We start from the raw sequence: 25879 nt of genomic DNA on the forward strand, positions 1-25879 counted from the left end.
TCTGGTACCACTGTTTGTTACCAGATCTACTTCCATCGTTTCAACGCTTATGACGTCATCCTGCTTCGCCTATGATATGGTAACAGTGTTTGTCCGTCGGGCATTGTTCGACCGTGTGGACGCACCTTTAGGGAATGATATTTGGCTGAAGGTGCAATTGATAATATATGTCCAATTTTGACTCTCCTGAATGTGACTTGTGAGGGTGATGATATTGAAACTCATTTTTATAAGCCTGTCTCTGTAGTAACCCGATCTAGAACTCGGGAGATGGATCTCGAGGATGCTGACTTTGATTTATATCAAGTAGACAGACAAATGACCGACATGAGGACTGGTAGTAGTAATAAGAAAATCATTAATTGGGATGACGTAAACTGGGACGCGAAGGCGTTCAAAATGGCACAGAGTAAGGAGTTTTCTAATTTAGAACTCTGCAATCCCGAGGATTTGATGAAACCAGTATTCGTCAAAGAGAAAGGTTTGCTCTACAGGTTGAGCAGGTCGGCTAATGCACCTGCCCACCAGGTAGAGTCGTGCAGACAATTGGTTGTCCCGGAAAGGTACCGGAATAAATTGATGTATTTAGCACATGAAAATGATTTGTCGAGACATTTTGGTGTTAGGAAAACCTTTCAAAAGGTTGCTGAACATTTTTTTTGGCCTGGGATGCGTAAGGACATTAAGAGACACGTATTATCTTGTGATGTGTGCCAGTTGGTGGGGAAACCTAACCAGAAAATACCCAAGGCTCCCTTAATTCCTATACCCTCCGTGGGCGAAGCCTTTAGGGAAGTGATAATTGACGTAGTGGGTCCCCTGCCGCGGACGGGCGATGGGAATAAATACATATTGTGTATTGTTGATAGAATGTCTCGCTTCCCTGAGGCTATCCCATTGAGGAGTATACGGTCCGAAAAGGTTGTTGAAGTGTTGGTTGGTTTCTTTACCAGATTTGGTTTTCCTAAGGTAATTCAAAGTGACTGTGGCACTAATTTCACGAGTAGGTATTTTGAAAAGAAAATGAACGAGTTTGGTATTAAACACGTGAAGTCTGCACCGTATCACCCGGAAAGCCAAGGAAAGGTTCCACCAAACCTTGTTGAAAAAATTTTGTTTAGAGACTGGGAATGATTGGGATAAGGAATTACCTTACGCATTGTTTGCAATGCGATCGATCCCCAATGAGTCAGTGGGTCTCTCTCCTTTCCAGCTTATTTTTGGTCACTGTGTTCGAGGCCCATTGGATGTAGTGAGAGAACACTGGGAAGGAGAGACTCCCGAAATCAATGTATTGGATTATTTTTCAGATTTGCAGGAGAAATTGCTTAGAGCACGGTCTTTGGCTCAGGAACATTTGGCGAAAGCCAAGGCCTCGATGAAATTGAAGCATGTTGTTAAAACACGAGATAGGCTATTTAATGTAGGTGACAAGGTTTTGGTTTTACTTCCTATACCTGGCAATCCCCTGAAAGCGGAATTCTCAGGTCCGTGGAAGGTTCTGAAGAAAATTAACAATGTAAACTACGTGATTGAAACTCATGATAGGAGAAGAAAAACCCGTATTCGCCATGTTAATATGATAAAATCTTTTATTAACCGGTATGTAGAAGAATCTGTAGTACCTATTTCTGTAGTTAGTGTAGAAAATGAACAGTTTGTGGGCGATAAATTTGCTGTTAGCCCAAGTGGTTTGGAAAATAATTCTGATGTTTTTAATAATCTGAATATTAAATATAAGAAAAATGAATGAACTGCAATCAGGCTTTACCGCACAAAGGAGAGGAATCGATAATTTATATATTTTACAATACTGCATGAAAGAAACGTACAGAAGAAAGGACCCATTATTTGTAGTATCAATAGACTTCCAAAAAGCATTTGACTCGGTTAATAGGAAAAAGCTCATTGAGGTCATGATGAAATATAGGCTGCATGCAGAAGTAATAAATGCAGTTGCAAAGATATATACAAATGATGTAACAAGCCTATGCCTTAACAATATAGAACAAAAAGAGCTAAATGTAACTAATGGAATAAGACAGGGATGCAATGGCTCAACCATATTCTTTCTACTAATAACGTACCTGATAATAGAAAAATTAGAAAATACAACAGAAGGTTTTAGAAATGAAATAATAGGGATAGGGTCACTATTATATGCAGATGATGGATTAATACTAGGACACGCACTAGAAGAAATAACAAAATCAATAAAAACCCTTATGGAAATAGCAAGTGAATGTGGCCTAAACATAAACAAGGACAAGAGTAATATACTAATATACAACGACTGGTATAGTATCGATGATGTGGAAATATGGAGCACATAGAAGGAATAAAAGTAGTTAAGAATATTAAATACCTAAGAGTGACAATCAACAACATGAAAGACTGCTTCAGAGAACAGATAAAAAGGTGCCCAAATTAAAGCAAAGCAGATGGCAAATATGGCTAATGCAGTCATCAATAAAAGCTGTAGCAGAGTAAAAATAGGAAAATTGTACATGAAAGGATTAGCGATGCCATCATTCATGTATGCCATGGAAGTCTTGAAACTTGACAAGAAAACTATAAATGAATTTCAGAAGATAGACAATCAAGTATATAGAGCAATTTTGAAAGCGCCAAGTTACACAGCAAGTTGTGCGGTAAGATCTGAAATAGGGGCCTCTTCCTGCCACTCAAGAGATAACAAGAATAAACTATTCTATCTGAAGCATACACTGAAGAGTGGTGGAAATAAGCTTCTAAATGAGATAACCATGGATCAGTATGTAAAAAAACCTGGCTAATGCAAGTAAAAGAATATATGAAAGAACTAAACATAAACTTAAGTAAAATTGAAGCAGTTAAAGACAAACAGTTAAGAGAAATGATAAATAATTGGAACAAAAAAGCATGGCAGAAAGAAATGAATGAAAAGTCAACGTTAAGAATCTACAGAAAATATAAAGAAAACATAAAAGAAGAAATCCGGTATGACAACACTGAAAAAACAATGCTGATCAGTAGGGCAAGACTAGGTATACTAGGATTAAATGATAGAAGTAGGATAAAAGGAGAAAGTACAAAATGTTTATGCTGTGAGGAACAAAATGAAAATTTAGAACTTTTCTTACTTTACTGTCCAGCACACAATGAGATTAGAAAAAGATATAGTTTATGCAGCAACCGTATCAAGAAAATAAAGAGGAATTAGTAGCAAATATACTCTTCTTGGTAGATCTACTGAGGGAGGAAGTGGAGGATGCGAAAGATTTTATAAAAGAAATGTGGTATTTCAGAGAGAAGAAATTCAAACAAACACAAACAAAGGAGGAATAAAACAAGCAAGGGAGCTGTTTCAAAGGAATATTCCACCTACTACTACTACTGCTATCCTATGGAGAAAGTTGTTGATAACGACTGTCAAATTGTAGAACGTTTTGTGTCGCAGAAAAAAGTACGTTCGGAAAGATGTCATTAGACTTAACAAACGTGGGCCATGTCTGATAACTTGATGGAGAAAAATCCCTTCTTTTGACGGTAGGATTTCCCCTCAGGGCCACGGTAGGGTCCCTAGAAGGTAGTAGCTACCTAGGCTAGTAGGTACCTATAGCTAGTACTAGTTGCAACGTTCCGTTCGGACCTCCCCAAGCTGCAACCCCTTGCAGTATTCCATTTACTGCACCTCGTTTCATATTCTCTCTCGTCCGTCCGGCTATCCACTCTCTCAGGCAATTGGGTAAATCTAAGCAATAGGGTAAATAATCGAGCGGCGACAGAGCGGCCACCTCTCCCCGAATGGGGCCACCTTCCCGAAAAAGTGCTTGAACTGGCTGCCTTGTGCATCAGTCAAGAGTTGTGGCCCATCCAGACAACACACCGAGACCTCTACGTTCCTCTTGAAGCGAGCGTTTTCTCCTAAATTATGAAATACTAGGGTAAAAAACCGTAGGGTCCAGAGTGGACCATGTACGGTCAGCTTGGACAATCAGTCGCGACTTCTTGTTGGTGAGAAACGGAGCTAAAGACCTCTACTCTCCTTTCAAAGTAAGTATTTTCTCCAAAGTTAGAAATTAAGGCCAAATTTTAAGATTTAAACAGAGGGTAGTGAAAACGGTGTCAAACGTACTGCAAATCTCACCAAAATGCGTTCAACATTTTTACTTACAGCTCGAGGTATTTAGAAGATTGACACCATCTCGATGTTTACGGAGTCGCTTGTGTTAAGAAACTAACCATTTCCTGTGATAAATCCGCACACCACTTGTACCCACAGACGCTGGGGCACTTTCATCACAACAATCGGAAAACTTTTCCTCACCGAGTAAACAGCTGTTTTGTAGAAGACGACAACGAAGAGTGCACTTCGATATTTTTTTATATAAATAGTAAAACATCAATATTTTACATATTTATGACGATTAATTTAAAAATATTCGTTATTGAAAAACTAACTCGATTCTGACTCAAATTTAAGTCATTATTTTTTGGAATTAGAACGTTCTTTTAAGTCCTGTATTATGACGTCACAACATCTTGACTTTCGTACATATTGTAAATAATTGCTTTACTCAACTTTCTTGCAGAACAGTTTACCAGTTATTCATGCAGATTATCAGCTTTTCGATATTTTTTTATATAAATAGTAAAACATCAATATTTTACATATTTATGACGATTAATTTAAAAATATTCGTTATTGAAAAACTAACTCGATTCTGACTCAAATTTAAGTCATTATTATTTATTTGGAATTAAGAACGTTCTTTTAAGTCCTGTATTATGACGTCACAACATCTTGACTTTCGTACATATTGTAAATAATTGCTTTACTCAACTTTCTTGCAGAACAGTTTACCAGTTATTCATGCAGATTATCAGCTTTTCATGTAATTGGTATAATCGTAATGCGCATATATATCTTTATTACACGTATTTACTTTTTGGATATATGAAGATGTTTTACTGCCGGATTATCGCTGTAGTGTGACGCAATCGTTTTCGGTCCCTGCGCCTCTGTTTTCGCACCATAAGAAATTATGGGGCCGAATTTGCAATGACCAGAAAGTCGTTAAAAGAGGAAAGTTACCATTGAGGGGCATATGTTTTGATTGAGAAAAATACAAATTTATACAATAGCTAGCGTGTAAAAAATACTTTATTACAAAAAACTTGATTGACAATTAAGCAGCATACCTACTATGGGTTTCAGAGACAGTGCAAGCACGTTTTTGGGCAATACTTATTTCTGTAACAAACACTCGTATCAGAACGAGATTTTGCTATAGTGCATTACACCCAGTGCCGTAATTTGTAAGGGTATCGTGATTCACTAATCGTAAAGAATAACGACACTTGTCCTTGTACCAAGAGACAAAAACTCCATTATGCAGAAATGGATACGAACACGCATATAAAGCTCCACCTACCCTCTCCCACCCCCCCCCCTCCTCCACCGCCACCCCTTTTCTTCTTCTTCGTTGACCTTGCGCCTTCCTTTCTCTCCTCCTCTCTTCCTCTCTCTCGTCTCCAGATCTCTCTATCTCTCTCTCTCTCTCTCTCTCCTCTCTGTTGCCATTCAGTATGTGTTGACCCTCCAAACTGGGTATAAGACTACTACACACAAAACGTTGAAATTGGTGAAATTAGGCTATGTATTGGAAGTATATATATACATAAATATTAAAGCAATTTTATCATTATTGCATTACTATGACAACTAGAATTCATGGAAATATTTTATAATAATGAAACGGCGTATGTGTGAAGCCTCCACTAATGTGGCAACGATGATTTTGCCATTCTTAGCATGCAAACATTAAAGGTTACATTTATTTCTGGCATACGGTTATTAAAGAAATTCAAAATACTAATATAGACTGAAATCAATGAAAAGTGCTAGCAAAAACAAAAAAGCAAAAAAAAAATATGTATATAATTCACTTATCCGTAGTCGTTCCTCTATGGTTTTCGGCAGCCAGATGTACGAAAACGTTAGAAACATTTGATTGTATCTACTTTAGAAATATCTATAATTTTTCGGGGTAATTTGGTTGCAAAAAAGGGATAATATACATGAATTAAATTAAAATTTTTAAATAACAAAGTAAATTTGAACTAAATAACGAGTAAAGTAAACAATTTAGGGAATAAAACTTTGCAGTTTCGTCGTCTGCTGTTCGTAACTGTGTTTGTGGCGTGCGCGCTTAGGAACCAGGAACAGCAACTTGTTTAAAGTGCAATGTGGAGTGAACTGAGATCAAAATGTGTATAATAACAATCAAATAAGCACTGTGGAGTTTCATTTGTGATGGCAGTAAGGATAAAAACCACCGATTACAAGGTAAGAATGAATTCAGTTCAAACCATGACCCCGGGAATAAAAAGTTTCATACTTTCAGTAATATAGGCAACAAAATGTTTTATTGTGCTGATTACAACTGCAATCTTGAGTAAGATCAATAAACGTTACATACATACGCTAACATTGTTCAAATGATTGCTGGGAAGGCTGGGAAAGATGATTTTCGTCACTGATAAAAAACTGTACATCCCACGGTAGCCGCCATATTGGATTTCAAAACTGCCTTAAAAACATATTTTACGAAGAGCGTCACATGCTTATTTTAGTTCGTATGGGGCTTTCATATATCACATAATGTTGACGAAACTTCAATCTTTTGAATGGTATGCTTGGAGTTGTAATTGTATTCTTGTTTCACCATTTAAATATCGAGTGAATAAGACCTGAAAACCGTGATAAGGGTTGGTAGTCGCTGGTTTTTCCCCCTAATGGCATACCTATAGTTCAAGCAATTTTTAGAGAAGTGCCCGCGTTCTGAGAGAGGTGGCTGCCATGTTCCCGTCTGGTCATTTACCGTTGTTGCGCAGCATGATTCCCGACAGCCGCTGACTGGGACAGGTTCCTCATACTTAAATAGACCTGTAATACCAGTTCCTGACCTAATTAGATCTTACATAGTACTACCTAACCTAACTTAGAGCGCCATGCCCTGACCTGGCCGGAGGGGCAAACCCCCCGAAAAATGCTGTAACCTTTCCCAAACAGTGACTGGCGGGAATCATGCTGACAAGTTTTACTAAATTAAGTGCATATTCTATTTGTATTTCCACGGGCGGGTATGATTTTCATATGATATTAGATGTGATTTTGACCAAATTGTTATTCTTTTCCATCAAAAATGTCAGGTTAGCTTAACCTAGCAGGTTGCATAACTCCCTGTTGTTCCTACACGATATACAAACCCTCGCTCCTTTACATAAGGAATTACTTTCGGCGTAGCTGGAATTACGGTCGTTAAATTCTTGAACAAGGTGGTTAGGCAGTAACTACCGTGTGGCAGGTGGGTAGGCCAGCCTGCCCGGATGTAAACGCTCCACTTTGCTTTCGGCCGTCTTCCGATGAAGACGTGTTTGTGGGCTCTTGCTGACTGGCCGTTGATCATTTTCCCAGTGGGATCTTTCATAGTGTATTTTATATTTGAAATAAATATGTATATACTGTGTTTGATATTAATATTAAAGTCAATCAATTTAATTAATAAGCAAACCCACTTTTTGTGATAGCCGCCTTTCTACTTTGCGTTAAAGGTATGCCAACATCTTTATTATTACATACTTTCGCCCTTTACATTGAGGACGAGACATGTATTTAACGTGAAGACGAGACATGTATTCATCTAAAACTTACGCTTATGCTTTAGGAATTACCTAGGGGAACTTCAGAGGTTTGTCCTTTGTTTTGTTTTTTCTGATAATTTCTCTTCTCCATCATCCTTTCTCTAGCTATCGGACGAAGGTAGAAAATGAGTACATACTGATTATTTATACATTTTATTGGCATATTCTAAGCTTTGGAGTCATATTTCTTCCGTCGGATCGGCGTCGTAACCCTAGAACATGTGTTGTAGGCCTGGAAATATAATTTACTGGGGTGTTTTTGTAGGGCTTGGAACGGATTAGGCATTTTACATGTAAAATGCAGTTCAAGATACGAAAAAGTCATGATACGAAGGCCGCCTCGGAACAGATTAATTTCGTATCTCGACGTACCACTGTAGTTAGGAAAAATACAATTTACGACAAATTGTGATTTTCTTTATTTTACAGACTAACAGTGGTGATTGTGATTACCAGTACGTATATGGTTGGATAGCTCTTCGTGTTGGTTATCCTAACCTTGGAACTGTACCTGTGACTCGTAGCATGCTGTCATATTGATCCTCGAGTGCGTGTACTGATAATGGAAATCATATTCATTTACCACTACTATCCTGGAGTTACATCACTGGACGAAGCCTTCGCCAGTGCCCTGTGATATTAACTATTCCTGATGGTAGAAGTCTCGCAGAATGTTGAGGAATCGAAGAGGAAGAGAGTTCGTCAAGTGTCGTCCTCCTCTTCAAGATCATCATATTTTCATCAGTCTCCACCCCTTCGACTCCTAGGCTCCTTGCGGTAGAAGGAGAAGGTAGTTTCCACCCAAAGACTTCTTGTCACGCGACTTCTAAGATTCTGCCTCTTCAAACTGAGGAGGCGTTTGGGTCTTCCGCTGGCTTTCCTGTTCCTTCGGGAACGGGAACCGTCACACTATCCCCAGGGCCTAGCAGGTCTGGAGCCATAGAAGCACAAACTTCGGTTTGCACTTCTGCTGCTAGTCCTAGAGGTTCTGCCTCTAAGACTAGTTCCGTGTCGGGCGCTTGTTCCTGAGTCCCTGAATGCACATTCATCTTTGGATTCGCGTGCATCCAGAGTCAATGACGTTGAGTCTGCTCACGGTTATGACTCGGGCACGGGGTGGAAGAAAGGAGCGAGTTACTCCGGTGATTGCTCGGTTCCCAGGGTTGACGGGACAGTCCCGCAGGACTGTCCAAGTAGAGACCAGTGGAGGCTCCCCATCTGGTCCTCTTGAGAGGTTTCAGACTCGACGAGGACTTGGACGAGTCGGAGGACAGTAGTGGCTCTCTCCAGTCAGGTGCACGCTCAGCCCCACCTAGACGACGGTCACGTTCGCACGGCCAACCGGTCTCGGTGGTGGCAGACGCTTCGCCTGCCATACGAGAGTTTCGTAACCCTACTCGGGGAAGGGTTCTCTCCACTGCTGCTCCGTCAGGTCCTCCTTTCCAGGTCGCGCTGAGGCCTGCTGCTTCGGCAGCTGCCACAGCCCCTTCCTGGATGGGAACTTTCTACCATCCTGAGGAAGTTGGCGAAGAAAAGAGGAAGGTGTCGTCGTCATCTTCTTTGTCTTCTTCATCGTCTTCTGCCGCCTTTTCCCCTTCTCCTTCCAAGGCTCCCCAACTGAGGAAGAAGGTGGTCTCGTCCCCCCCTAAAAAGTCTCACACAGAGACTTCTAAGGGTCTGTCTCATCGTCCCGGTGAGACAGGTGGTTCTGTGGCTGGTACCTCTATGGTCCCCATCTTTCTCTTCCCTGGGGAAGGAGAGACTGGCCCCGTTCCCGAAGGAATGTGAGGACCAGGGGAAGAACCACCTGTCTCACCTGGCTCTAGAGGTTCCACCTCTGGACCAGGAACCGTCTCGGTCGCTCGCCAGCAAGCGTCACCGAGTGTACAGTCACCTGCTGGTGACCGTGCAGCCAGGGTTCAGGCTGCTGAGTATGCTCACCGCCAGGACCCTGGCACTGGGCGGAAGGATGGTAAGAATCGCCCAGGTGACTCGCCAGACCGGCGATCGCTAGCGTAGCGATCACCCGTTACCCAGGGTAGACGTGACGGTCCCATCTGACCGTACACGAGGCGAGACTGGGAGGAGGTCCCCCAGGTCCACAGAAACTGCTTCAGCTTCTTCTTGGACCGTGACGCGTTGTGAGGACGGTGCAAGGTCTCACCGCGTTGGTGAACGCTACCAGTCACCCGACCGTCGATCACACTGGTCCATGCAGCGGGTAACAGCTCACCTGATGTAAGAGACCGACCTTACCGTCCTTGGTCCAGCGCTTTCCCCAGGGAGATCGCTGGTCCAGACCTGCAGACCGGTCATCACCTTGGATTGTTGATCGCCTGCAGCCCTCTCCGTCCATCGGTTCTGCAAGTAGATGGAGTGGGAGCGTCAGATATGCCTCACCTGCCCCTTCAACCTCCTCAGTGGGATACACCGGGAGGAGCGAGGTGACCTTGGGGTATCGTGAGGAGTGCGCTTCTCTTGGTCCAGCCACGAGAGCCTATATGCCTGGTTCTGTCTTAGGACCGGACAGGTCGTATACTCAAGTGATTAGAGGAAATCTTGGGGGGGCTGGCGAGGACGATGGCGCTTTCTTAGACTCACGGAGTGACCATCACTGCTGTTCACGTGACGGTCCTGCTGGACCACGCACGCAGAGACTGGTGTTGGCTCCCCCTTTCAGTCCTCATGAGAGGTTTCGGCCTCAATGAGGACTGGGACGCGTCGGAGGATGGTATCGGCTCTCTCCTGTCAGGTGCACGCTCAGCCCCACCCAGACGACGGTCACAGTGACTGACCGGTCTTGGTAGAGGCAAACATTTTGCCTGCAGTACGAGGGTTTCGTAACCCTCCTCGGGAAAGCGTTTTCCCCAGACAGCAGCGCTTTTCTAGACTCACAGAGCGGCCATCACCACAGGTTGATGGCTGCCTGTGACTCACTTCTCCTGCTGCTAGTTCTGCTAGCAAGGCGAGCGAGAGCATCCAGTCTTCCTCCCCCATTCCCTCTCTTCCTATGGCTACGCCGGGAGAGGCGAGATAAATGGGGAGGATCCTGCAGAGCGCTCTCCGTAGGATTCAGCATCGGGGGACTGCGTTTCTGGAGGGACCGTTGGGTCCTACCGGATATACGTCCACGTCATTGAGGAAGGATCTTATATAGCACTCTCTGAGTGTTTAGGTCTGCTACGATCTGCAAACATTTGGGTTAGACAAGAATTCCTGATAATTGTTACTACGATAACCAGGAATCTTGCCAAAAGTACGAATTCCTTGGAATTTCTGGCGTTCTCAGAGTATTTTGGTTTTCCTGTAATTTCCAAACACACTTTCGAGACAAACATTCCTGGTAATTGTTATTGCGGAAGTTGGGAGTCTCGCTAAGTCATTAATTCCTGGAATTTCTAGTGTTCAAAGGAAGTACTGCTGCTGAAGGAAGAATATCTCGGGAGGGGCTGAGCCAGGATGGACCTGACGGTCAGTCGCCTCAGTACACGGTCACCCCTGGGATAGAACGAGCCCTAACAGTCAATCATCCTCTCTTTTTTTCCCCTTCTTGGTCATACCAGAATGAAACTTGGAAATAAGAATAATTCGGTGGAGTTTACTCCTCGGAATTCGAACCCGAGAGACTATGTTTTTGGTTCAATCCTAGGATTTTACCGAACATACGTCAATCCGTTCAGGATGGATAGCACAGAGAGTTTGAATGCCTCTCCAGTGCTACTGTTTTGGGAATATCCAGTTCGGCTTGAACTAGTCGTCTTCGGTATCATGTTATCACCATAGAAGTCTTCCTTCAGGAAAACTTCACCTTTGCTCTCTTCATTAGAGAATGAAGGAGGTCTGCTTCCAGTCCTTATTCTTGTTCCTCGAATGGAAGAGAATTTAGGCTGGAGGTCTGTTTACAGGAACCTACAAATATACTACGTACAGTAGTGCCTCAGGATACGAAATTAATCCATTCCGAAGTGGCCTTCGTAACCTGATTTTTTCGTATTTTGAACTACATTTTACATGTAAATTGCCTAATTAGTTCCAAGCCCTACAAAAACACCAGTAAATTTTATAATAAAGCTAAATTGACCTATAAACAATGAAATACAACAATTTGGACCATTCAATACCTAATATAAACTACATATACTATATGTACCTGTAAATAAAGTGTACGTATTAATGTACATGGAACAAGAAATACTGTACGTACATATGTAGTAAAATGTGGAACCTTACCTTTCAAGTGAGGCGATCTCAGAAAGTGGCAACAGAGGAGGAGGACAAATGGCAGAAAACATGAACACTTAACTTTATGAAACACATTAAAAAATTACAGGAAACATTAACACTAAACTTTTCGAAACACATTAACAAATGGCAGAAAACATCAAGACTTAACTTTACAAATAACAAATAACTTAAAATTAAATTTCTTTTATTTGTCTTTTTTTTATTTTTACATTTTTTGTTTACTTTTTCATACTGCATTTTTTTTTTTTACAAAATTTCAATTTCTTCACCACTTTCAACTTTCTGTTTTTTCGTATTACTTGGATCTTCCTGTTTGCTTAAAACTACTAAAGGCCTCTTTAAAAAATAACTATCTAAGGAAGATTGCTTCTGCCTGCTTTTCACAATGTTCCTGAAACAACTCAGGCAAACGTCATCAAACTGTGCAAGCATACGACCTATGTAAGCCTTTTCGGGATGTGTCTTTTCTACAAGTGATTGCACTTTATGAAAAGCAGTTAGAGCATCCTTAATTTCTGCCGTTGTCATAGCGTCCTCCTCCTCCTCGCCGCTGCTAGAGAACTCCTCTTGAACGACGATATGTTGCATGGCCTCCAACTCCTTCAGGTCATCCATTGTAAGCTCCTCTTGGTGTTAATCGAGAAGGTCATTGATGTCATCCTCGTCAACAACCAGCCCCAGGGACTTACCGAGAGCAACGATCTCGTCAAGATCTGGTTGCGAAACAGTTTCAGGATCATCAACTGTTTCTGGATCTGCATCAGCTTCGCCCACGTCGAATTCCTCGGAAGTCTCGGGTGCATACAGCATTAGGCCAGAGTTTCCTCCACAAAGAATTCAAGGTTCGCCTCAAAACCTCCTGCCAGGCTTGATCAATGAGTCGGATGTATATGAAGATATTGAAATGCTCCTTCCAAAATTCACGCAAGGTGAGGTTTGTGGTATCAGTGATTTTGAAACATCTCTTGAAAAGATGTTTCGTATACAGCTTCTTGAAGTTCGATATCACTTGCTGGTCCATGGGCTGGAGGAGAAGGGTGGTGTTAGGCGGAAGATAGAGAACCTTGATGAAAGAATACTCTACTAAGATATCTTCCTCGAGGCCAGGAGGGTGAGCAGGGGCATTGTCCAACAACAGCAGACATTTCAGAGGAGGCACTTCTCTTCCAAGAATTTCTTCACTGTCGGGCCGAAACAGATTTACCCACTCGGTGAACAAAAGTTTCATTACCCAGGCTTTCGCATTATCCCTCCACATCACTGGAAGCTTCTCCTTAAGCACTTTGTGGGCCTTGAAGGCTTGAGGAGTCTCCGAATGATACACAAGTAGGGGCCTGACTTTACAATCCCCGCTGGCGTTGGAACATAGTGCGAGTGTAAGCCTGTTTGTTCATGAAACTTACCTGTCAGATATATATATAGCTGTATTTTTCCGAATCCGACAGAAATTTAAACACTTACGACACACGCAGTGGGAGTCAGGTGGTTAGTACCCATTCCCGCCGCTGGGAGGCGGGTATCAGGAATCATTCCCATTTTCTATTCATAATTTTTCTGTCGCCGGTGCTGGAAACACCTGTTTGCAGCACCTCCGTCCAGATTTTGGAAACTTACTAGCTACTTGAGTATCCCTTTTGGTTTTTCTTTGGTATCTGAATTGGATCGGTGGCTTGGCACACGTTGACTTTGGTTTGATTTGATTTGGTATTGATTTTTCTTTGATCAAGATGTCAGGGTCTAGTTCTGCTAGCGTAGGATTTTGTTCCATGTCTGAATGTAGAGGTAGGCTACTGAAAGCTTCAGTAGACCCACATTCTGTTTGTAAAGTTTGCAGGGGGAATGAATGTACGTTTGAAAGTCGTTGTAAGGAGTGTGAAAGACTAACAGAGTCGGAATGGAAGGCGTATGAAACCTATCTTAAGAAACTTGAGCGAGATAGGTTAAGGAGGTCTTCCTCCAGGAGTGTTTCAGGTAGGCAAGATTTAAATTATTCTCCTGCTAACCCTCCTTCTGTAGATTATGCTCCTACCCCTGTAGTGTTGCCTCCGGCCCCTGAGACAGTGTCGGTAGAAGGTAATACATTATCGCTAATTCTTGAATCGATTCGTAACTTAGAATCAAAAGTGTTAGCTCTGGAGAGCAAAAGTGAAGAGAAGTGCAGTGAAAGTGCCCCTTGTGTAGTGGAGGGTGCGTCAGATCGGCCTCATTCCGCCTCTAGACCTAGACCTCTGCTTGACTCCCAGATTACGGGGAGAGAGCATGTCGAAAGTCGAAGGAGGGTTACGAGGAACCCCCACCGATCTGGCGTGCCTTCGGCAGCTTCTGACGAACATACCCAGACTGCCAAGGAGCGTGCGCGTGCACGTCTTCTCAAGGAGTGCTTTTCTTCTTCTGAAGCTTCCTCCCCGCGCAAGGGGTGGAGCTCTCATACCGCATCACGTCCGCTGAAAAGGACGGCTCGCGTTCGGGACTCTTCACGTCCAAGTTGTTCTCCGGAACTTTGCTCGTCGCCTGATAGTGCGTTTGCTGCTTTTCCTCCGCAGAAGAAGCGTAAGGATTATTCGGAGGCGGAGTCTTCCCTAGATGTTTCTTTCGAGCGCCGCAGTCGCTCTAAGGTGCGTGAAGCGGCGGTTCCTGGGAGTAGCAAGAAGGCGTCCCCTCGCCACTCTCCTGCTCACAGGATCAGCCCCTCCCCAGAAAAGGAGGCTTCACCTACAAGCAAGATTCTCCAGTCTCTTCAGCAGCAACTTCGAGATGTTTTTCCTTCGAGAGAGACTGTTCCACGTCGCCGTAAGAAGGATGACAATCTTCCTGTGAAGAGGTCGAGGCGTTCTCCCTCTCCCTCTCCTCGCTCGTCTCTCTCTCCGTTTGAGTCTCCCTCTAGAGTTCGTTCTGCTCCCCAGCAACTTTCTAGAGGAGGCGAGAAATTCGTTTCTCGCTCTCGTGAAGCGGTTGTTTCCGCTGCTACGAAACTTGTGGATAAGAAGCGAGTTTCTTTAGATGCCGAGCGCGCTTCTGTGAAAGTCAAACGCGCTTTAGTGGACGCCGAACGTGACTCGGTGCAAGTTTCGCGAGCGCCAGTGGACGCTCAGCGAGTTTTAGTGGACGCTCGGCGCGCACCAGTGGACGCTCGGCGCGCATCAGTGGACGCTCGGCGCGCACCAGTGGACGCTCAGCGCGCACAAGTGGACGCCAGGTGTACACCTGCGGCGTTTGAGCGCGCTTCTGTCGGCGCCAGTAGATTGGCTTCGGACGCCAAACGCGCGCCTACGGACGTCAGTTTTCCACTTCCGCAAGCACAAGCGGAGGCGGGAACTCTTCCTGTTCGCCGTTCTTTCTCTTTTGAGAAAGCTCGGGATTCTTCTTTACTTCCTCCGACTTCTCCAGTGTCTGAAGAGGAAGTTAGTGACGCTTTCGTCGAAGTGGACGAAGAACAGCAGTTGGCTCCAGTTTCGACGGACTACAAGGTTTTGACTCGTTTACTTCAGTCAGTCTTTGCAGACACTTTCCAACCTGAAGCTCCACGTACTCCTCCCTCTCAGTTTTCGTCTTCCAAAGCTGCTAAGATCTCGGGCTTTGTGAGAATGAAGAAGTCTCTTTCTACGAAGCAAGCTTTTAGAAAGGTCCATGATTGGATGGAAAAGAGGAAAGCTTCAGGCAAGACTTCTTTCGCTTTACCACCTTCAAGACTCGGTGGCAAAGCTGGTATGTGGTATGAGACGGGAGAAAACGTCGGAGTTAAGCTTCCAGCCTCAGCTCAAGGAGACTTTGGTAGCATTGTAGACGCCACCAGAAGATCTTTTTTGTCTTCCTCGAAGGTCTCGTGGACACATAGCGAGTTAGACTTTCACCTTAAAGGCCTCTTCAGGACACTAGAGGTCTTTAATTTTCTTGACTGGTGCCTGGGGAGTATTGGATGCCAGGTCCAGGAGTTCTGATTCCATCAGTCTGGGGGAGCTGTCCAGTGTATTGTCTTGCATGGACAAGGCCGTCAGGGATGGTTCTGAGGAATTGGCTGCTCATTTCAGCACGGGACTGCTTAAGAAAAGAGCACTTTTTTGCAATTTTACTGCAAAGTCGGTCTCACCAGCGCAAAAAGCGGATCTTCTTTTCGCTCCTTTCTCAGAACATCTCTTCCCCCAGTCTATGGTAAAGGACATAGCTGCCAGTCTCCAGGAGAAAGCAACTCAAGACCTTCTGGCACAGTCTTCTAGGAAGCCTACTACTTCTTCGTCTTCTGGGTCCTCTGCTTTGAAGAAGTCGAAGCCCTTTCGATCCGCTTCTTCCTCGAAGCCAGCCCCTCGAGGAAGAGGCTCTTTCAGAGGCAAGACTCCCGCTCCTTCCAAGAGCAAGAAGTGAGAGGGAAGTCCTTCAGACACCGGTAGGAGCCAGGCTTCTACATTTCGCGAAAGCTTGGGAAGAGAGAGGTGCCGACGCTTGGTCTCTGGACATCGTCAAGAAGGGGTACAGAATTCCTTTCCTGATGTTACCCCCGCTGTCTTCGACACCAAAGGATTTGTCTCCGTCGTATCAGGGAGAAAAGCAGAAAGTGCTTCACGATCTACTAGATCAAATGATCGAGAAGCAGGCAGTGGAACAGGTCTTCGACCGGAGTTCTCCGGGGTTTTACAACCGTCTGTTCCTAGTGCCGAAGCAGTCAGGGGGGTGGCGCCCCGTTCTGGATGTCAGCAGTCTAAATCGCTTCGTTACCAAGCAGAAGTTCAAGATGGAGACACCTCAATCCGTGCTTGCAGCTTTAAGACCGGGGGATTGGATGGTCTCGTTAGACCTTCAGGACGCATACTTTCACGTCCCCATCCATCCCCGATCAAGGAAATACCTGCGGTTTGTCCTGAAAGGGAAGATTTTCCAATTCAGGGCACTCTGCTTCGGTCTCAGCACGGCGCCGATGGTGTTCACCGTTCTTATGAAGAACGTTGCGAGGTGGCTCCATCTTGCGGAAATAAGGATCTCTCTCTACCTAGACGACTGGCTTATTCGAGCCTCATCGCAAGACAGGTGTCTGAAGGACCTTCACACGACTCTGTCGTTAGCGAAGTCCCTGGGACTTCTGGTGAATCTCGAGAAGTCGCATCTGACTCCTTCTCAATCCTTAGTCTATCTGGGGATTCAGATGGACTCAGTGGCTTTTCGGGCTTTTCCGTCCCAGGGGCGACAACTTCAATGCCTGGACAAAGTGTCGGCCTTTCTAGGGAAGGAAACATGCTCGGTGAGGGAATGGATGAGTCTGCTGGGGACCATTTCCTCACTGGAGAAGTTTGTTTCTCTGGGAAGGTTGCACCTCCGACCACTTCAGTTCTTCCTCTCAAGCAATTGGTCACGCAAACAGGATCTAGAAGAGGTCTTGTTTTTGACGGAAGAAGTGAAAAAGCACCTCAAATGGTGGTTGGATCCAAAGAAGCTTGCGGAAGGACTTTCGCTCAAGCTTCGGAACCCCGACCTAGTGTTGTTCTCCGACGCGTCCTCCACGGGTTGGGGAGCAACACTGGGAGGGAGAGAAGTGTCAGGCACCTGGAGAGGGGAACAGGTGTCCTGGCACATCAATCTAAAAGAACTCTCAGCGGTTTACCTTGCTCTAAGGTTCTTCGAGGAGGAAGTCTCCAGCAAAGTGGTTCAGATAAACTCGGACAACACCACAGCCTTGGCATACCTCAGGAAACAGGGGGGAACTCACTCTCATTCTCTGTTCGTCATCGCGAGGAATATCCTGATTTGGGCGAAGTCGCAAAACGTCACGATTCTGACAAGGTTTGTGTCAGGCGTGGAAAACGTGCGAGCGGACCTTCTCAGTCGGCAAGGACAGCTTCTGCCGACGGAATGGACCCTTCATCAGGAAGTATGCCAGGCGCTATGGAAGCTGTGGGGACGTCCTCATGTGGACGTTTCGCAACTTCCCGAACGAAGAGACTTCCGCTGTATTGCTCCCCAGTTCTGGACCCGGGAGCAGTGGCAGTAGACGCCCTACTGTGGAATTGGTCGGGACTAGACATTTACGCTTTTCCCCCATTCAAAATCCTCGGGAAGTAATGAGGAAGTTCGCTGCATCAGAAGGAGCGAGAATGACCCTCATCGCCCCCTTCTGGCCAGCGGCCGACTGGTTCACGGAGGTGATGTCCTTCCTAGTAGACTTTCCGAGGACTCTGCCCCTAAGGAAAGATCTACTCAGACAGCCCCACTTCGAGAGGTACCGCAAAAACCTCCCCGCTCTGAGTCTGACTGCGTTCAGACTATCAAGAAGTTGGCCAGAGCGAGGGGTTTTTCAAGACCTGTGGCAACGGCGATTGCCACCGCAAGGAGGCCCTCCTCAATCGCAGTTTACCAATCAAAGTGGGCTGTCTTTAGAAGTTGGTGCAGAAGGAAGGGCATTTCCTCCACCTCAACCTCTGTGAGCCAGATAGCAGATTTCCTTCTTCACCTTAGGAAAGAAGCGAAACTAGCCGTTCCCACGATTAAAGGCTACAGAAGCGTGCTTTCTGTGGTCTTCAGACATAGAGGACTCGACTTAGAGAATAATAGAGACATTCATGATCTCATTAGATCATTTGAGACTGTGAAAGTTCTCCAACCTAAAGTACCATCGTGGAACTTAGACGTTGGTACTGAAGTTTCTCATGTCGAGTCAATTTGAACCGCTCCATTTAGCCTCGCTTAGGAATCTTACTAAGAAGACCATTTTCCTAACCGCTCTGGCGACGGCGAAGAGGGTTAGCGAAATTCAAGTCATAAGCAAGCATATTGGGTTCAAGGATCATAGTGCAGTTTGTTCCTTAAGTCCTACGTTCTTAGCAAAGAACGAGAACCCTTCCAACCCTTGGCCGAGGACGTTCGAGATCAAGGGGTTGTCGGAGCTAGTGGGACCTGAAGCTGAGAGAGTCCTGTGTCCTGTCAGGGCTCTCAAGTTTTATTTGCAGAGAACCAGAGCATGCAGAGGTTCTTCGGAGAACTTGTGGTGCTCTGTGAAAAAACCAGATCTTCCGATGTCGAAGAATGCACTGGCGTTCTTCTTAAGAAGTACGGTTAAGGAAGCCCATGAAAAGTGTAGTGAAAGTGACATGGAGCTTCTGAAAGTGAAAGCCCACGAGTTGAGGGCTATTGCTACTTCGGTGGCTTTTCACAAAAATATGGCAATCAAAGATATTTTGGGCGCCACTTATTGGCGAAGCAATTCGGTGTTCGCTTCACACTACCTGCGGGAGGTGAAAGCAACATACGAAAATTGTTACTCGCTCGGACCATACGTCGCTGCAGACACTGTTTTGGGGCAGGAGGTAGCGCTCATCCTATCCTTTAATGGTTTAGGGGAGTTTTTAACTTGTGTTATGGTTGTGGGGTTGACCGCCTGCGGCGGATCTCCCTTCCATTAGCTTAGTCTATGTGGGATACTTTTGGTAGGCTACGCCAGGTGGTTTGGTTTTTACTTCGTTGCCCTCATTTGTATGGTCAATGGTCTAGTCACGTCGTGGTCTCGCCCCTGTTGACAGATCATCTGGAGTGCACCAGCTATATAGGTCTCTACCTCGCTGGCAACTCTAGTAGCACAAGCAGACTTACGCGGCAGTAACCACGAAGTCAGCTATGCTAACAGGTAAGGAATCAAGATATCAATTATCTGCATATATATGTTTCCTAAAATCTTCTATTCTGTCTACTCCCACCACCAAAGGTGGGATTCAGCTATATATATATCTGACAGGTAAGTTTCATGAACAAAATAATATTGTTATGATACAATTAAGTTTGTTCATACTTACCTGGCAGATATATATAATCAAGTACCCACCCACCTCCCCTCAGGAGACAGTGGAAATAAAAAATTATGAATAGAAAATGGGAATGATTCCTGATACCCGCCTCCCAGCGGCGGGAATGGGTACTAACCACCTGACTCCCACTGCGTGTGTCGTAAGTGTTTAAATTTCTGTCGGATTCGGAAAAATACAGCTATATATATATCTGCCAGGTAAGTATGAACAAACTTAATTGTATCATAACAATATCATTTTTTTCGTAGCTTGTCACAGTTGAAGACTTGCTGAGTACTGTAGGCTTCGTTGATCGTCATCTCGTCAAACATCTTAATAAAGGCTTCGGCCGCTTTCGTCTCCGAGCTGGCAACCTCCCCATGCCGCACCACCGAATGGATGCCAGTCTGTTTACGGAATTTATGAAACCACCCCCGAGAAGCCTTGAAGTCTGGGATGGAACCTTGATTATGCAGGAAGTTCTTTCTCAAGTCCTCTCTCTTCCTACATTTGACTTCTTTTTCTGGACATAACATCAGTCTAGATATGGTCAACTGATTTCTTCAGTTACCTTTGAAGAAAAGGACATAAAGAATTTTGGATAGCAAGACTTTATAAGACGGAAATGAACCGCAACACCTTTGTTTTTTCTTTTAGCCACAGATTTGATCGGACCTCCAATGGTGTTTGTCCAGATACCTTTTTTTATTTTTTTTATTTATTTTTTTTTTAAGGATTTGCATCATCCTTTTGAACCCTGTCTTAATCCTCTACTCAGCATCTCAGATCTAGCTTGGAGAGCCCCTTGAGGAGCCAGAAGTTTCTGAAACGTGGCCCCCTGAAGTTGGAAACCTTTGCATCTATTGCATAGAGCTGAAAGTGTTCACTTAGGGTTGCTTTGCTCCTCTACCATAGTTCACATAGTCTATAGTAGTATCCCTCTTTCTCAAAACCAGTCCCATTGTATTTACACAAGGAGGGAGGCTCTATCTCAAGTTCCTTCTCAACCAACAGCAGGGAATTCCCTCTGTGGTTAGATCAATTAAGTCTGCTGATCACTCGATTATTCAAGGAATTGGAAAGTTCAGATAGACGTACGTACTGAGCCGTCGGAAACATTTCCTTCCCACCATGGAACTTCGATCACCTGGTTTATTGGGATCTGTGGATTTTGTGGGGCAGACCGACTTTGAACCTTGGTAGCACTTCAAGGAACCTTTGCCTACTCCTCAAGTTTATTTTTTTATGCTTTGCCAGTCTTTGGACAACTCCTTCACTGCATAGCTCCAATTGCCACCTTGCTAGCCATTGGATAACCCCTTAGCCACCGAGTTTCCACATGAGTAGAGGTGCTCCATGGCTTTACTGTTCCATATAACCAGGGCAACAGACAGGAAGTGCTACATTTTTTCAGGCTTATTGTAACTTACAAGTACAATTATCCCAGTTCTGACCTTGGAAGGGGTTTCCGAACCTGCTATGGTTTTTGGTGCTCTAGCCAAGATCCTTCCACCAACCATGTCTTCTCATACATCTTAGTTTCAAGATATTCCATCAAGGATGGACCACTTGCCCAGACAACTGCAGGAAGCTAGTCATCCTTAAGAGTCTTTTTAAGACGTAATGTAGAGGCTATTGTAGGAGGCCTAAGTCATTCCTCTTACACCACCCACCAGACTGAGCAATAAATTTTCCGAAGCTGGCGTCTCAGACTCAATGCCTCTTCATCCGAGACATCTGTGACCTGTATGACGGATTACCTCTTTTTATCTAAGTGGATCTAGAATCTCTCTTATTCCTCCATTAGGAGTATTGGACCATGTTTAATCCATTACTCGGTGTTTACTTCAAGAATGGCAGGAATAGACTGACATCATAAGCTAAAGTTGTTCCTGATACACTCCCACTAAGGGGTGGACCTAGTTGCCTATACAAACAGTTGAAGTGTTACCCACAAAATTTTGAATTCAAGCTGTTGTATAAGTGGAATTTATAGCAATTTAATTACTTGGTATGTATCTATAAAACCTTATTTTATTATAAAAATGTCATTTTTCATAAGTTATACAGACCAGAGGCTTTACAATGGAATCCCTCTCGGCCACTCCACTCTGTCCTTGTAGCTGAAGGAAAAGTGAGTGGTGACATAAGGCTACTGAGGAGTATTGCCCCGCTCACCCCCATCTCCAACACTTAATAACCTTGTTACCAAGTTCAGTGACTGCCCCAGTTCGCATTGAAGGATACTGTTGTATAATAGTTCCTGATTTTTTATGCCATAGATTTGCATGTGACAAGTTATGAGGTAGATTTTATGATTGTACAAATGTGCTTGCTTGTAACATGGGGTCAGTGAATTCTATAATGGACAGTTTGTGTTGGTAAAATATACTTTTTTAATGTATATCTTTTCAGATGCTACCAAGGAAAAGGAGCTCATATAACTTTAGTTTTGACGATACACAAAGGCATGTCTAGAAGACTTCAGTGAGCTAACAGTCCACAAAAATCAGGAGTGGTCGTAAAATATCCAACATGATCGTTCTACAGGATTAGATGGCCTTGGTAAAGTTGAGAAGAATTTTTAACCTCCGAATTTCTCTGGAATGGTATTTTACAATACTTAAGGTAAAACATATAGTATCAGTTATGTAATTGTATTTGAAGCAGATCATGGAAAAGTTGTTTGAGTTTAGTTAAGAATAATTTGAATGTAGTTGAGTCATTTTATTGATATGCTGGATATAAATGTGTGAATAATTTTACCAAGATCAAGTTCATAGGTATTATGAAGTGGATGGAATACTAATGTTAAATTTTTGAGTTGCTTTAGTAGTCTCTTAAGTGAAACAGAAAGTGAAGCCCAAACTGAGATTATTTATTGGATATGTGAAGAGGTCATTTATTTCATATGTGAAGAGTGAAAAAAGGTAAAAGTAGAACACTTATGAAAATCTGCATTGGTGAATTATATTTTGAGTTCTCATGCATAGTGTTTTGTTACTGCTACATTCAAGGTATATCATCAGTTGAATGTTAGCAAAATATTTTCCACATTCTTTTTCATTATTAGTCTTAAGTTGTTTCGATGTTAGTGTATACCATGTGCTAGAAGTTAATTAAAAGGTTTATAGAAATTCCATTTGGTAGTAAACTTTAAAAGGGTGAAATACTGATAGAAATCTATTTCAGGTTTTGTTATAACCAGCATCATGTGGTCAGATACGTATTGGAAGAGAACTTACGTCAGTTTTAAAGAAATATCTTAAGTATTCCAACAATTTGTAAGGAGTTTGTGGTATACGTTTGGAAGAATTGCTCTACCTGTAGATTTTTACCCACACTGGTTCAAGCTGGTCAGAAATTAAGGAAAATATGTAAAGTCAGTGAATACTATCTTAAATAATAAAAAGGCTCACTTTATATCATTTATTGGGTAAAACTGTGGTTGTCTGGTTAACCTATGTAGGTAGAGGTGATCTCTGCAGGATAATGGCTTTTATGTGTCAGAAGTGTGGGACCAGTTTTAATGAGGAGAGTGAACTTACCATACATACGTGTGTGGAAAGTGAGGTTACCACAGCTGGTACGAAAAAAATCTCCCTAGTCTGTCAGATATGTGGCAAAGGGTTTTTAAAAAAAAGTAAGCTAACGAGACACATGAGGACGCATACAGGAGAAAAGCCTTTCTTGTGTCAGGAATGTGGGAAGGGTTTTCGTCGTAAAGAACAACTTACCCTACATATACGAATACACACAAAAGAAAAGCCATGCATGTGCCCAGTGTGTGGAAAATGCTTCAGCCACAATGGGCACGTTAAGAAGCATTTGACAAGCCATACAAAGGAGAGGAGATTCTTTTGTCAGATATGTGAGAGAAGATTTGGTCAAAAAGTTCACCTCACTGTGCATATGAGAACCCATACGGGGGAAAAGCCGTTTGAGTGTCCCGAATGTGGGAAAAGATTCTGTCAGAAAGCCGAGCTGGGCTCACACAGAAGATCACATATGAAAATTCACAATAATGAGAAACCCTTCACTTGTGACGAATGTGGTAAGAAATATATTTGGAAAAAATACTTTGTAAGACATCTGGAAACACATGAAAGGAAGAGGTTAATGCAATCTGATCCTCCAGTGACATTAGACATGCAGTCTTCTGAGTTAGTAAACAGAGAAGAAAGTCCTTCTGACTTTGAGACTAAGAGTGAAAAAAGTTCAGAAAGTCAAGTTAATGCATCTGTGGGTATGAAAAATGGAGAGGAAATGTATCCTATTGAAAAACTTGAAACTGTTTACATTAAGGAGGAAAGTGTGTACATTAAGGAGGAACCTTTCAACTGGACAGAGGAAGAGAAAGACAGTAACATCTGTATCAAGGAGGAACCTTTCAATTGGGCAATGAAGGGTGATAAGAGTGTTATAAAGGAGGAATCTGTCAGTTGAACAGTGAAAGGGGTTTGCGTGATGGAAATTCAGGGCTTGGTCAACCTTCTGCTTGATCTGGTGTTTATAGATGAAGTAAATAACTTTAAAGAATCCAGATAATGTTGACAAAGATTTAGATATATACTTAAATGATTTGTTTTTATTTTTTAGGTTAAATATATGTAAAACAATGTTTACATTAAAGATTAAATAAAAATATTGTATTAACTAAGTTTAAATAAGTTAAATAAATTGCTTGTTCTTTAAGCTGTTTATTCACTTTTATTGGAAGATAACTCGTTTCTTTGACAGGTGTACCCCCTAGATATTAACCATAGATGTAAATAGTACTGTACTTGTGAAAGTCAAAGGGAATTTCACACATTTTGTTTTTTTTTATAAGAAGGTCAACATCGTAGCTTCATGGCAGATTCTATGTGTCAAAATTGGTTGACTTTGGCTTTGAAGCCTGTAGGCAAGTGCCAACCAACAAGTTCAAATTGAGCTTCCAGATTTTGGAATGATATGAACATTTTGTAATTTTGAATTATAGTCCTAAACAACCGTCAGTGTTTTATTCATCTCCAATTAAATTATGACAAAGAAACACACTGCTGTTTTGATCATAACACTCCTGTACATAGAGAAATGTGACATGTAAACAAATGCTCTTACTTACATAGCTGCACTTTTTCATGTGAAAGCAGTATATTTGCTTTATAAGTTAGAAATTACATTTTAGCTTGGTGTTCGATGTAGTCCAACGGTTTGGAGAGTTCTGCCCTACGTGATCTCAGAAAATTCCCTAAAGTGGAAGGCCATTGTGTGCATTCCACTGGGTCAAGTCCTCTTAGTAGTTGTGAGAAAGGGTCTTTTGCTATGTTAGTTTGAGTGATAGAAAAGTCTTGATACTGGGTACTTAAGAAAGTATGTTATTCTGCTTTAGTTCCCCCTCATTATGGGACCACCTTGACATGGTGAGGGGGCTCTCGAACCTCAGGAATTTCTTCCCAGGTTCGAACCCAAGAGTCCCATATGACATTATATATTTTTGGAATAAAATCTGTGGATTTTTCCACTTTTGTCAAAATTTTCAATATCTAATAAATAAAAAAACATATAACTTGGATTGAAGTTAAATCCGAAGCTAAATAGTGGGAAATGTGGTAGATTCATCATCTACCCAACAATGTTCGGACCTGGTTTTCCAGGCGGAACTATTCTGTGGAGGTGGACCACGGATTCCATGGGGTCCCTGGTTCTAGGGATAGAACTCTCGGCATTCTGTCCGGTTTGCCCATGACGTGGTTAGGATGGGGATAATTGTATTTCGTAATACTCTTAGTCCTACCAAGCAGGTATTGCTTACACTTGGGCCATACTAATCATGTTATGCCAGCCCCTTTTGGGGTAGGGTAGGGATGCGGACATTTGGTAGTCATTTCTCACTTGTGCCTTTGGCGGAAGATTTAACCTCACAAAAAGCCAATGATATTTTTTCAAATTGTATTACTATTTTTTATTTATTTTTTTTTTGTCTCTAATTTTGTATGATAAATACGAATAAAGTTATTAGTACCCCTGGGCCCCTTGATGGACAAAATTCGGCACAGTTGATGACCACTGGAAATTTATCCCTGAATCTCCCTCAGTCAGTTCAAAATAATAATGCAGCAAAGGAACATCCAGTTCCAAATAAATTATAAGATCCTAAACTCCCAGCAGAGCCCATAGAAATTATACAAAAATGTAAA

The 25879-nt window shown here is 43.0% G+C and overlaps 1 long non-coding RNA gene across 1 annotated transcript; it reads left to right on the forward strand.

The window, feature by feature from the left end:
• The first annotated feature begins 3198 nt into the window (after positions 1–3198).
• Positions 3199–24689, forward strand: LOC135203534 (uncharacterized). Its single transcript, XR_010311952.1, has 2 exons — positions 3199–3528; positions 22113–24689. It is a non-coding gene; the product is annotated as an uncharacterized LOC135203534 (long non-coding RNA).
• The last annotated feature ends 1190 nt before the right edge of the window (positions 24690–25879 follow it).

This window comes from Macrobrachium nipponense, chromosome 36 (genome assembly GCF_015104395.2).
Source record: "Macrobrachium nipponense isolate FS-2020 chromosome 36, ASM1510439v2, whole genome shotgun sequence".
NCBI classification, from domain to species: domain Eukaryota; kingdom Metazoa; phylum Arthropoda; class Malacostraca; order Decapoda; family Palaemonidae; genus Macrobrachium; species Macrobrachium nipponense.